Source organism: Bubalus kerabau, chromosome 17 (genome assembly GCF_029407905.1).
Source record: "Bubalus kerabau isolate K-KA32 ecotype Philippines breed swamp buffalo chromosome 17, PCC_UOA_SB_1v2, whole genome shotgun sequence".
Classification (NCBI taxonomy): Eukaryota; Metazoa; Chordata; class Mammalia; order Artiodactyla; family Bovidae; genus Bubalus; species Bubalus kerabau.
In genome coordinates, this window is record NC_073640.1 from 11,457,487 (window position 1) to 11,472,016 (window position 14,530).

Consider the following 14,530-nt stretch of genomic DNA (forward strand, 5'->3'; position numbering starts at 1 on the left):
CCTGTTGTTCCATCAGGGTGAAGTGTCGGGTGGCCAAGTCCAGGACAGTCAGGGAGGCCGGGTGGATGGCAGCTTTGTCCCTGGAGGGCCCAGCAGATAACTCATTACCGCCTGTCCTGCCTTTTGGACAGAGCTCGGTGGGGTGGGCGTGATGTGCCGTGTTCTTGTCATCTGTATTATTACTGCCAGCGCTCAGCATGCTATGTGTAAGTCATCCACCTTAGTGATTATAAGATTATCGCCTTTAATGCTCACAGCAAAATTGTGAGGCAATTGCCATTGCCATCCCCATTTTACAGATGATGAAACTGAGGCACAGAGGGGTTTGGTATTGCACCCAAGTTTACACAGGGGAGGAGCAGAGCCTGGAGTCCAGCCCAGGTCATCTGAAGCCAGAGCTGGTGACCATGCCATAACTGTCACGGGCCAGAGGAGGGACAAGCAGAGAGCTAAGGCAGGGAAAGAAGAAAGGTAAGTCCTAGCACCCAGGTCTCACCCGAATCTCTGTTAATATTGGTGTTGAAGAGTCACCGACTTCATGAAGGGGTGTCATGGCTCTCATAGATGAGGCACTGGGAGCGCAGGGAGGCTCAGTGAGTCGCCCAAGCAAGGGAGCTGCAATCTGAACCAGATGTGTGGCTTGTTCAGTGACCCCCCCTTCCCCTATCCCGCCACTTTGTCTTGCTTCTTTGGCCATCTGTACCAAATCTGATCCTTCTTGGAAAGCCTGGACCTGGAGCAGACACACCAGGAACCTACACATGTTTTCTGAGATCATGTACAAGATCCCAGGCGTTTCAACTCGCTGCCTCTTTGGGCGAGGAAGAGGAAGCATGGTAGGAAGTGTAGTGACCTCGTATCTTTGGTGCCTGGATGTTTCCCTGAGCCTGAACTCTGCTGAAATGGAGAGTTTTGAAATGAGAATCATGTTGGAGTATTGCATCTTTACTTGTGTGGGAGTCAAAGAAAAAGGAAATCTCTAGGAGGGACCTGAATTGAAAATTCTGTCCACCCACCCATCCGTCCTTCCTTCCAGTCTCCAACCATCCATCACCCATCTACCCACTCACCCATCCTTCCATCTATCCTCCCAGCCACCCACCTGTCCTTTCTTCCATCTAGCCATCCATTCACCCACCCATCCACTGACTCATTTACCCACTCACCCATCCTGCTATCTATCCATCCATCCATCCACCCACCCTCCATCCTTCCTTCCTCCCATCCATACATTCATCCAACCAGTCACCCATCCTTCCATCCATGCATCCATGCACCCACCCATGCACCCAGCCTTCTGTCTGTCCCCCTCCCATCCATCCACCACTGACCCATCCATCCTTTCTCCCATCCACACATCCACCCACTGCTCCACCAACTTCATCCCTCCTTCTTCCCACACATACATTCATCCAACCAGTCACCTATCCTGCCATCCATGCATCCATGTACCCACCCATATACCCACTCATCCATCCTTCCATCTGTTCCCCACCCATCATCCGTCTATCCATCCTTTACAAATCTTTATTAGTAGGAGAATGAAATGGCAACCCACTCCAGTGTTCTTGCCTAGAGAATCCCAGGGATTGGGGAGCCTGGTGGGCTGCCGTCTATGGGGTCACACAGAGTCAGACACGACTGAAGTGACTTAGCAGCAGCAGCAATCCATTGCTTCTTGACTCCAAAACTTTGTGGTGTAAACAACAACAGTAATTTATTGTCTCGTGGTTTCCAAGAGTCAGGAATTCAGGAGCGGCTGTCAGGTGCTTGCTGTTGGTGAGAAGCCTCAGTCCCTCTCCACAGGAACCTCTCCAGGGGCTCCTTGAGTGTCTTTGCAACATAGTGGCTGGGCCTGAGAGAGTGGCCCAAGGGAGCACAGCAAAAGCCACCATGCCTTCATAACCTAGCCTCACACGTCACACACTGTCCCTCCCACGGGATTCTGCTAAGGCAGAGGCAGCCCTTGTTCAGTGCTGGGGGAGGCATCATAAGGTCGGTCATAAATCCAGGAGATGGAGATCAGAGGAGCCATCTAGGAGGTTGGCCACCACATCCATCCATCCATCCATCCATCAAGTTTTATTGATATATAATTCACATACCGTACCATTCACCCATTTGAAGTGTATATTCAGTGGCTTTTAGTGTATTCATGGGGTTGTAAACCATCACCACAATCAATTTTAGAACGTTTTTAATCACCCCAAACAGAAACCCCACACCCATTGCAGCCACTCCTCATTTCCCCTTTCCCCAACCACCTTCAATCACAAATTCACTGTCTGTGTCTATAGATTTGCTTATTCTAGCCCTTTCATGTAAAAGGAATCACACACTGGGTGGTCTTTTATGACTGACTTTCACTTCGCATGACGTTTTCAAGGTTCATTCATGTTGTAGTATGTATCAGTGCTTAATTTATTTTTATTGCTGAAAATATTCCATCATGTGGATATTCCACAATTTGTTGATCCATTCATTCGCTGATGGACATCTGAGTCATTTCCACCTTTCGTCTATTATGAATAATGCTTATATTAACGTCATGTACAAGTTTTTGTGTGAACATACATTTTCAGTTCTCTTGGGTATCCACCTGGGCGTGGAATTGCTGAGTCATATAGTAACTCTATTTTTAACCTTTTGAGGAACTGCCAGACTGTTTTCCAAAGCAGCTACACTATTTTACATTCCCACCAGCTGTGTATGAGGGTTCTAATTGCTCCCTCTTCCTTGCCAACACTTGTTATTGTCTTTTTTACATCTGCAGTCCTAGTGGGTGTGAAGTGGTATCTCATGTGATTTCACTTTGCATTTCCCAAATAGCTAATGATGAAGAGCATCTTTTCATGCTCTTATCAGCCATTTGTATATCTTCTTGGGAAAAATGTGTATTTGAATTTTTTTTGCTCATTTTTAAATTGGGTTCAGTTCAGTTCAGTTGCTCAGTTGCGTCCGACTCTTCTTGACCCCATGGACCGCAGCACACCAGGCCTCCATGTCCATCACCAACTCCTGGAGTTTACTTAAACTCATCACCATCGAGTTCGTGTTGCCATCCAACCATCGCATCCTCTGTCATCCCCTTCTCCTCCCACCTTCAATCTTTTCCAGCATCAGGGTCTTTTCAAATGAGTCAGCTCCTCGCATCAGGTGGCCAAAGTATTGGAGTTTCAGCTTCAGCATCAGTCCTTTCAATGAACACTCAGGACTGATCTCCTTTAGGATGGACTGGTTGGATCTACTTGCAGTCCAAGGAACTCTCAGCCTCAGGAGTCTTCTCCAACACCACAGTTCAAAAGCATCAATTCTTTGGCGCTCAGCTTTCTTTATAGTCCAACTCTCACATCCATACATGACCACTGGAAAAACCATAGCCTTGGCTAGACGGACCTTTGTTGGCAAAGTAATGTCTCTGCTTTTTAATATGCTGTCTAGGTTGGTCATAACTTTCCTTTGAAGGAGTAAGCATCTTTTAATTTCATGGCTGCAGTCACCATCTGCAGTGAGTTTGGAGCCCCCCAAAATAAAGTCTCTCACTGTTTCCATTGTTTCCCCATCTATTTGCCATGAAGTGATGGGACTGGATGCCATGATCTTCATTTTCTGAATGTTGAGCTTTAAGCCAACTTTTTCTCTCTCCTCTTTCACTTTCATCAAAAGGCTCTTTAGTTCTTCTTCACTTTCTGTCATAAGGGTGTTGTCATCTGCATATCTGAGGTTGTTGATACTTCTCCCAGCAATCTTGATTCCAGCTTGTGCTTCCTGCAGCCCAGCGTTTCTCATGATGTACTCTGCATATAAGTTAAATAAGCAGGGTGACAATATACAGCCTTGATGTACTCCTTTCCCGATTTGGAACCAGTCTGTTGTTCCATGTCCAGATCTAACTGTTGCTTCCTGACCTGCATACAGATTTCTCAGGAGGCAGGTCAGGTGGTCTGGTATTCCCATCTCCTGAAGAATTTTCCACAGTTGATTGTGATCCACACAGTCAAAGGCTTTGGCATAGTCAATAAAGCAGAAATAGATGTTTTTCTGGAACTCTCTTGCTTTTTCTTTTTTTTTTATACAAAGGCTTTCAATTTTATTTTATTTTTAACAAACATACATGGGACTCAATAAAGGTTACTAACTGAATGAGCTCTAACAGACAGGTTCTCTGTGGCTTTGACACGCTCAACTTCTAAATGATCAGCGAGCTAGGTAGGATTGTACACTTGGTACTTTTTGTTGTTGTTCAGTCACTCAATCGTGTCCAGCTCTTTGCCGCCTCATGGACTATAGCCCACAGGCTCCTCTGTCCATGGGAGTTCCCAGGCAAGATTATGGGAGTGGGTTGCCAACTCTCTTGTTTTTTTGATGATCCAATGGATGTTGGCAATTTGATCTCTGGTTCTTCCTGCCTTTTCTAAAACCAGCTTGAGTATCTGGAAGTTCATGGTTCATGTTTTGCTGAAGCCTGGCTTGGAGAATTTTGAGCATTACTTTATTAGTGTGTGAGATGAATGCAATTGTGCGGTAGTTTGAGCATTCTTTGGCATTGCCTTTCTTAGGGATTGGAATGAAAATGGACCTTTTTCAGTCCTGTGGCCACTGCTGAGTTTTCCAAATTTGCTGGCATGTTGAGTGCAGCACTTTCACAGCCTCATCTTTTAGGATTTGAAATAGCTCAACTGGAATTCCATCACCTCCACTAGCTTTGTTCGTAGTGATGCTTCCTAAGGCCCACTTGACTTCACATTCCAGGATGTCTGGCTCTAGGTGAGTGATCACACCATTGTGATTATCTGGGTCATGAAGATCTTTTTTATACAGTTCTTCTGTGTATTCTTGCCACCTCTTCTTAATATCTTCTGCTTCTGTTAGGTCCATACCATTTCTATGTTTTATTGAGCCCATCTTTGCATGAAATGTTCCCTTGGTATCTCTAATTTTCTTGAAGAGATCTCTAGTCTTTCCCATTCTATTGTTTTCCTCTATTTCTTTCACTGATTACTGAGGAAGTCTTTTTTCCTCTCTCCTTGCTATTCTTTGGAACTCTGCATTCAAATGGGTATATCTTTCCTTTTCTCCTTTGCTTTTTGCTTCTCTTCTTTTCTCAGCTATTTGTAAGGCCTCCTCAGACAGCCATTTTGCTTTTTTGCATTTCTTTTTCTTGGGGATGGTCTTGATCCCTGTCTGCTGTACAGTCACGAAGCTCTGTCCATAGTTCATCAGGCACTCTGTCTATCAGATCTAGTCCCTTACATCTATTTCTCACTTCCACTGTATAATGGTAAGGGATTTGATTTAGGTCATACCTGAATGGTCTAGTGGTTTTCCCTACTTTCTTCAATTGAAGTCTGAATTTGGCAATAAGGAGTTCATGATCTGAGCCACAGTCAACTCCCAGTCTTGCTTTTGCTGACTGTATAGAGCTTCTCCATCTTTGGCTGCAAAGAATATAATCAATCTGATTTTGGTGTTGGCCATCTGGTGATGTCCATGTGTAGAGTCTTCTCTTGTGTTGTTGGAAGAGGGTGTTTGCTATGACCAGTGTGTTCTCTTGGCAAAACTCTATTAGCCTTTGCCCTGCTTCATTCCGTACTCCAAGGCCAAATTTGCCTGTTACTCCAGGTGTTTCTTGACTTCCTACTTTTGCATTCTAGTCCCCTATAATGAAAAGGACACCTTTTTTGGGTGTTAGTTCTAAAAGGTCTTGTAGGTCTTCATGCTGCTGCTAAGTCACTTCAGTCGTGTCTGACTCTGTGTGATCCCATAGACGGCAGCCCACCAGGCTCCCCCGTCTCTGGGATTCTCCAGGCAAGAACACTGGAGTGGGTCGCCACCTCCTTCTTCAATGCATGAAAGTGAAAAGTGAAAGTCAAGTTGCTCAGTCATGTCCGACCCTCAGCAACCCCATGGACTGCAGCCTACCAGGCTCCTCCGTCTATGGGATTTTCCAGGCAAGAGTACTGGAGTGGGGTGCCATTGCCTTCTCCATAGGTCTTCATAGAACTGTTTAACTTCAGCTTCAGCTTCTTCAGCATTACTGGTCAGGGTATAGACTTGGATTACTGTGATATTGAATGGTTTGCCTTGGAAACAAACAGAGATTATTCTGTCGCTTTTGAGATTGCATTGGGTTATTGGTCTTATTATTATTGATACAAGATACAGATATATGATTTTCAGAGATCTTCTTCCATTCTGTGGGCTTCAGTTCTTTTTCATTATATCTTATTTTGTGACTACTGAAGTATACGTTCTCATGCTAACATATTCAAAAGATGGAGAAATGTATAAAGAGGTGAAGAAATAACCATTCCAATGCTTCCTTTTTTCTTTATCCTTTTAATCAATTATGTATTTATTTTCTGACAGGTAATATTCGCACAAGTAATTTCTAAAGGTTTAAAATAAGTCTCCTGCCCTGAGCCCTAGGCACCCAAACTCCTTCTAGGAACATTCACTGTTACCGTGTTCTTGGTGATTTTTTTGGAGCTGGTCTATGCATATAGACATATACATGTCGATTTCCCCTTAAACTGCATAGTATATCGGCCTTCACACCTGGCACTTGTCCAGTCTTTTTTCTCCTTTCCTGTCTTCCAGCTCTACATAGTTTTCCTTATATAGTTAGGAGTTATCCTGATGATACAGTGTATCCATTAGTTTTAGGAGGTGGAGGACAAACCCAGTCCAGTGTTAGCAACACCAAGGCGTTTATGGAAGGATAATAGGTGGCTTGCAGACTCTCTGGAAGGGCAGAGATCCAGGTCTAGAATCGACATGACAGGAAGCAAAGCAAAACTAGGATGGGCTGCCCCCGCCAGGGTCAGGCACAGACTGCACAGCTGATGCCCTGGGCTCGGAGGCTCTGGCCTCTGGACCTGCTGCTGTTGAGCGCTGGGTGTCTCTGCTGCTGCCTTTGTCAGGTACGCGCCCTCTGACACCTGCTTCTCCCACCCCTAGCTTCTGAACACAAGGCCGGTGTCCAGAAGCCCTGCCTTGCTTCCATGGTCTCAGACAATTCTGGTCTGTCCCAGACTTCTTAGCCCCATTCAGCGAAGCAGACCCCTTGTACCAGTTATATGTTGCTGCATAACAAAGTCCCCACGGCTTGGAATCACAATGCTCATTGATCATCTGTCACAGTCACTGTGGGTCAGGGATTTGGGAGAGGCAGGGCACTTCTGTCTAGGGTGGGGAGTCTCTCGTGCAACAGCAAGTGGGTGCTGATTTGTTTGGGGACCATCTCAAAGGCTGCTTCACTCTCATATCTGGTGCTGGGCTGGGGAGACTGAGGCTGGGAGAGTGGGGCTGGGGCAGCTGGGGCTCCCTTGCATCTTGGTGCAGTCTCTGCAGACTCTCCAGCATGGTGAGTTCAGGGGTGCTGGTCTTCTTAAGTCAGCTTGGGGCTCCTAAGGTGTGTGTCCTGAGCTGGGCAGAAGCTTCACACATTGTCCCTTCTGCGCCCTTCTATTGGGGTGCAGTTACAAAGATTGGCCAGGTTCCAGGGAAGGGGAGCTGGACGCCACCTCCCAGAGGAGAAAAGTCAGTGTCAGCTTGTGGAAGAGCAGGCGGGATGGAAAACAGTCGTCCCCAGGTGGCTTCTGGGTAACCGCCATGTCCCGGGAGGGCAGGGTAGCCACCAGGGCTTACCCTGCGGTGGGGGTCTCACCCTCACCCCCTGTGGTTGTCTTCTCAGCCATAAGCTGAGCTCTCTGGTCATTCCAGCTCCCTGGGAACCTGGTGGCAAGCCCTGTTCTCTCCATCTGGCTTGTGACCTCCTGTGCTAGGTTGAGTAGGGTCCATCCCAAATCCACATCCACTGGGAACCTCAGAAGGTCACTGCATTAGGAAACAGGGTCTTTGCCTGTGTAATCAAGTTCCGATGAGATCATATTGGGTTGGGGTGAGCCCTAAATTGGGTGGCTGGTGTCCTTACGGAAAGAAGAGAAGGAGGGACCTCCCTGGTGGTCCAGTGGTTAAGACTCCACACTGCCGGTGCAGGATGCCCGTGTTCAAGCCTGGTCAGAACTAGATCCCATATGCCGCCACTAAAGATCCTTCATGTTGCAACTAAGGCCCGGCGCAGCCAAAATAAATAAATATTGAAAAAAATAAAAAGAGGACACAGAGGAAAGATAGTGTACAGACCCAGACTCACAGGGCGAAGCCACGTGACCACAGAGGCTCAGGCTGCAGGGATGCATCCAGCTGCCCAGGACTCCAAGGGCGGTCGGCAGCCGCAGGGACTGGGAGAGGCTCAGCCCAGATCTGCCCCCAGCGCCTGCAGGAGGAACCACCTGCGGACACCTTAAGTCCGGACTCCTGGCTCCTGAACGGTGGGAGAACGCATTCCTGTTGTTTTAAGCTCCCCGGTTGGAGGTTTGTTACGGCAAACCCAGGAGACCCATGCACTGGACAGTGACATTTCGATCCCCTGACAAATTGAGGGTCTGGCAGGCTGGTTGGCGGCTGAATTCCGACCTGATGCAGAGGCTCAGAACGTGCAGGAATGAGGCCTGGGGACACTGTGCCGTGTGGCTGAAGGAGGTCACGGGCCAGGAGACACGAGGGCGGCGCTGGCTCTGTGGACGGAAGGGACTCAGGTGACGCACGAGTCACTGGTGTGTGTGTGCTTGCTCCGGTCTCTTATGTTCTAACCATCAAAATCCAGCTCGGCCTTCCCAGGTGCGTTCCGCGTCTCCCGCCTCTGGAGTGGCCCGGCTTCTGTCAACACAGGCTCTGTTTACAGTGGCCACGGCTGTGACCTTCAGGGCCGGGAGGACGGCTGCCCTGGTGGAGTCAGGCTGTGCTTCCACGCTCACACTCAGGGCCTCGTTATTCTCCAAAATACCGAGGAATGGAGACGCACCCCGGGGCTTGAGGGAGGGCTCCCACATCCTGAGCCCCAGTGTGACCCTCGGAAGCAATGGGGCGTCTTCCTCTTGGAGCCACTCCTCTTTGCAGGTCGGCTCAGACATTGCCTCCCCTGAGAGGCCTCTGTGTGCCTCATCTAACACCGCCCTCACCTCCCCCATTTTATTCGTCTCCTTTCACCCCAAGGTCATCTGCAGTGACCTTGTTATTGTGTTTCCTTGTTTTTATTTCTTTATATTTTTTGGCTGCCCCCTGGGGCATGTGGGAATCTCAGTTCCACGACTGGGACTTGAACCTGGGGTCCTGTGTTGGAAGCGGTCCTCATGCCTCTTCGAGAATCTCCTATCAGTGGGACCCTGGCTCTGTGGGGGACGGATTGACTATAAACAGCACAACGGAATTTGCAGGGTTGGGAGTCGGGTGGGGTCGTTTTATTGTCGGTTGTGGTGGAGTTACAGGACTTAATGAAGTTGCCCAAACTCATAGAACTGTGTACCCAAAAGGATGAGTTTTACTGAGTGTAAATAGTATTTTACTCAAAAAAAAAAAAAAAAAAAAAAAAGATGTTTACAAGTGATAAGGCCTAGGGTGAAGCCAAGAATAATTAGTGCAGGTTTGGGGAAGAAATGGGAAGCGAGGATCCAGAAGTCTTCCTGGAGGTGGTGGTCCTCACACTGAGACTAGAGAAAGGACGAGTGTTTGTTGAACTTGAACAGGGAGGAAAGGAGAGAGGGTGGGATTTCAGGCAGAGGAACCCACTAAGTTCTGCAGAATTTGAAAGCTGGATGTGCCCGGAGGGGAAGGCAGGCCTGGCTCCATTCCTGCAGGGCCCGCTCAGTCTTGCTCAGGCGTTTGGACTTTCTAATGACCTTGTTGGTTTCTGGTTTGGAAAACTCACTGTCAAGCAGTAGGGTGGAATGAGGGGTCTGGGCTAAAGGTGGGAGGGCCTATCCAGACGTTCTTTGCCTACCATCATACATCCTTACTCTTGCCTGGAAAATCCCATGGACAGAGGAACCTGGTAGGCTGCAGTCCATGGGGTCGCGAAGAGTCGGATACGACTGAGCGACTTGACTTTCACTTTTCACTTTCATGCTTTGGAGAAGGAAATGGCAACCCACTCCAGTGTTCTTGCCTGGAGAATCCCAGGGATGGGGGAGCCTGGTGGGCTGCCGTCCATGGGGTCGCACAGAGTCGGACACGACTGACGCGACTGAGCAGCAGCAGCAGACATCCTTGGCTGAGGTAATTTGTTATTTTGTCGCTCCCAGGCATTAGCCAAGCACGTGCCACTTCACCAGCAGAACGCAAGAGACACAGGGCAGTTTCAGCCCGTTCTTGTCTCCCCAGCTTCTGTTAACAGTGCTGGCAAGTGGCGAGTGCTTGGCTAATCTCTGTTGAGTGACAGAGTGGTCTTTCACTGAGTAGAATGCGTTGGAGACTCATCCTTGGTCTCACGTCTAGCAGTGTTTTCTTCTCTTTTATCCATGGGTGCTATTTCCATGTATGAATGTTTGTTTATCCCTTCACCAGCTGAAAGACCTTAGTGCTGTTTCCAGTTATTGGTTATACAGTGTTAGTCACTCAGTGATGTCCGACTCTTTGTGATCCTGTGGACCCCACCAGGCTTCTCTGTCCATGGGATTCTCCAGGGAAGAATAGTGGAGTGGGTTGCCATTTCCTTCTCCACAGGATCGTCCCAACCCAAGGATCGAACCTGGGTCCCCTGCATTACAGGCAGAGTTTTTACCGTCTGAATGACCAGCGTGGCCCAAGCTACTATAAACATTAGGGTACAGATCTTTGCATGATTGTATGTTTTCATTTCTCTTGGGTAAGTACCTAGATATGGGATTGCTGTGTCATATAGTAAGTGTGTATTTCACTTGTTAGAATAAACTGCCTGGCTGGCTTCTGAAGAGGCTGCACCGTTTTGCACTCCCGTCACTGGCTCCACGATGTGTTTCTTCCTTGTTGTTTCAGCAGAATGCACTGATGCACACACTAGAGGGTGCAGAGGAGTCATGGACTGGGGTGGCTAAAATGCAGATTCCCCAGGCCCTACCCTCGTGGCATCCCTGGGTGTGTCTTAGACCTCCCTGCGAGCCCCCAGGAGAAGCAGGAGTCCTTGGTGGGGGTGGAAAGAACCCCAGATCTTGACGCAGGCACTTGGTTTCAGTGTCCAGCTCTGCCGCTAGCTTCTGGGTCACCTCTGTGAGTCATCTGTCGCCTCTGAGCCTCAGTTTCCTCATTAGTAAAATGGATGTGAAAATCATTGAGCTTCCTAGTTTGCTGTGAGGGCTTAATGCATGTACTGTGTGAAGGGTCCTGGTTTTAGGTAGGTATTCAATAAATGTTACCGATTTTGGTCAACTGCAAAGATTTTAAATGCTTCCTTCTCCCTTTAGCTAACGGCCTTATATTTTAATGTTTTTATTGATGCGCAGCATAATGAAGAAAGTGCACTGAAGACAAGTGTACAGTTCAGTGAATTCTCACACGTAGAACTCATCCGTGACGCCAGCGCCCCACCAAAACGGGACGTGGCCACATCCCTGGGGCTCCCCTCAGTTCACGCTCATCAACCGCCTTCCAGATCGACCTCTGCTAGACCTGTGACTGTAACGGCCTTGATTGTGCAACACTTTTGTTTTTCTAGTATAGCTAAGATGTGCTCAGTGAAGCTTATGTTGAAAACACGGAAGGCAGAAGCATAGAGACAGCCTGTTAACAAATTGAACAGCCTTTTAAAATGCTAATTTTTTACTTGAGATCTAACATAAGATTGCACAGGTTGTAAGCATAAGGCCCAATACATTTTCACTGGGTGACCACCTCATGTTAATCACCAAATTGAAACTGAGAACAACACGGCAAGAACCGCTGTTCCAAGGGCATTGATCAGCTTTGCCCAAACAGCCTTGTTATAATCTTATTTATAGTTTTTGATAATTTATTTTACTCAAGGATAGTTGATTTACAATGTTGCATTAATTTCTGCTGCACAGCAAATTCACTTAGTTATACCTACATATACACATAAATATATATACATATACATACCTAAATACACACACACACACACATTCTGTTTCATATTCTTCACCATTTGGCCCATCACAGGATATTGAATATAGTTCCCTGTGCCATACGGTGGGCCCTTGTTGCTTATCCATCCTATAGATAATAGTGGGCATCTCCTAACCCCAGCTCTCGCTCCATCCCTACCCCCGGCTCCTCCTAGGCAACCACAAGTCTGTTCTCTGTGTCCATGAGTCTGTTTCTCAAATACGTTTATTGGTGTCCTGTGTTATTTTTTATTATTTTTGACATTTATTTTATGTATTTGGCTGTTACGGGGCTTACTGCAACATGCAGTATCTCTTAGTTTCGGCCTGTGGGGTCTGGTTCCCTGACCAGGGATTGGACCTGAGCCCCTGCGTTGGGAGCGTGGAGACTTAGCCACTGGACCACCGAGGAAGTCCCCTGTTTGTACCATGTTTTAGATTCCACAATGTAAGCGACATCATATGATATTTGTCTTTGTCTGTCTGACTTAACTTCACTTAGTATGATAATCTCTAGGTCCAACCATGTTGCCGACAATGGCATTATTTCATTCTTTTTTATGGCTGAGTAATATTCCATTGTGTATATGTACCGCATCTTCTTTGTCCACGCATCCATCTGCTGATGGCTGTTTCTGCATCTTGGTTCCTGTGACTAGTGCTGCTGTGAACATGGGGCTGCATGTGTCTTTTTGGATTAGTTTTGTCTGATATATGCCCAGGAGTGGGATTGCTAGATCATGTGATAATTCTGTTTTTAGTTTTTTGAGGAACCTCCATACTGTTTTCCACAGTGGCTGCGCCAACTTACATTCCCACCAACAGTGTGGGAGGGTTCCCTTTTCTCCATGCCCTCTCCAGCATTTGTTATTTGTTGACTTTTAAATAATGGCCATTCTGACTGGTGTGAGGTGGTACCTCATTGTAGTTTTGATTTGCATTTCTCTGATAATGAGGTGTTGAGCATATTTTCATGTGCCTGTCGGCCATCTATATGTCTTCTTTGGAGAAATGTCTATTTAGGTCTCCTGCCTATTTTTTGAAAAGCCCAAATTAAAACTACAGTAACAGAGGTTTTTCCAAGCAGCCCCCGATTTGAATAGCAGACTCCTACAACTCAATAGCAAAAACCAAGCAAACAAAACCTAAAGAACCAGCTTTAAAAATGGCCAAAACATGACAGCAATAATAAATCCATAAGAAAATTTTGAATGTGATGGGTATTTATTGCCTTGAATGTGCTGACGGTTTCATGGGTGTATGCAGAAGTCCAAATTCATCAGATTGTGTACTTTGATTGTGTGCAGGTTTTTTTTTTTTTTTTTTTTGTATACTAATTATACCTCAATAAAGCTGGGAAAAAATGGGGTGTGGGGGTCTGACCACTCCCACGCAGAAGCTTCTGTGTCGGGCCTGACCCTGACCAGGTCTGGAAGCCAGTTCTGGGTGGTACTTCCTCTCAGAGTCCTGCCACCCAGCAGCTGAGACTCGGCTTGTCCCCAGGGGACATGCACCTCTGTGAACAATATCAGGAAAGGAAGCCAAACTCAAAGCCTCTCAGGGGTTTTCGGCTGTTTTTGGCTGTGGGGGTGGAGGGAGGAGGCTGGCAAGGCCCTGGGGCAGGGCAGTGGGCCTTGGCCTGGCCACTGCGGCCACTGGCAGGGCGAGGAGGGCCAGGTTCAGAAGACCTACTCTCTAATCATGATTATTATGTGAGCAACTGCTACTTTATTGAAGGCTGTGTTGTGCTAAGCTGTGTTAGCCATTCATTCTTTAAACAGCCTTCTAAGGTAGGTTATTTTCTTTTTCAATAGCTTTATTAAGACATAATTCATATCACATACAGTTCACCCATCTAAAGCCTAGAGTTGAGTGGCCTTTAGTATCTTCACAGAGCTGCTCAGCCAGTGTCACAATCTATTTTAGAATATTTTCATCCCTCCACAGAGAAACCCTATACCCCTTCCAAGACCCCCCCTCCATGTTCCCCCCAGTCCCAGGCAACTACTAATCTACTTTCCATCCCTACAGGTTGCCTGTTCTCAGTATCCCAAAAGTAGATTGAATTATGGGGAAATTGAAGGTTCAGAGAGGGTAACTGACCAGCTTAAGGTCACACAGCTAAGGAAGTGGCCTTGGAATTTGAACCCAGATCTCCATGTCCTCCAAATCCACACTTTCTCACTGCAGCATGGGCCTTTTTCTTCTTCCTTCCAATAACAATACTGAAAATAGTCAACCCTGATGGCTGAACTGTTTTGCCTGTTTTATCGCTTTGTTGTCTCATTTGATCCTTATAATCACCCCTGGGAGGTAGGTACAGTTATTATACCCATTTTTGCAGAGAGGGAAACTGAGGCACAGGGTGGGGGGTGCTAATGGTCCCATACACCATGGCTGCTAGCACATGGAAGAGGGTTATGAAGAAAAACACGATCATCCTTGAGGACTGGTGAGGGACAGAATAGCAAGTCCAGACAATGCTGATTAAAACACAGTTTTCTTTCAGATTATTCCCTCCCTCCCCCTTCTTCTTTCTTTTTATATGAAAAGGAAAAGAAAGTTCCCTCCACCCTCTGAGGTCACTT

At 47.1% G+C, this 14,530-nt stretch overlaps 1 long non-coding RNA gene across 2 annotated transcripts in view; it reads left to right on the forward strand.

Annotated features, from left to right (window-relative positions):
• The window catches only part of LOC129631423 (uncharacterized), a 46,400-nt gene extending 33,246 nt beyond the window's left edge, over positions 1 to 13,154 (forward strand). The window contains exons 4-5 of one of the 2 annotated variants that reach the window (XR_008704034.1): positions 300 to 471; positions 11,322 to 13,154. This is a non-coding gene — a long non-coding RNA (uncharacterized LOC129631423). The remainder of the gene's footprint in view (positions 1 to 299; positions 472 to 11,321) is intronic. The other variant, XR_008704033.1, reaches the window with a different exon arrangement.
• The last annotated feature ends 1,376 nt before the right edge of the window (positions 13,155 to 14,530 follow it).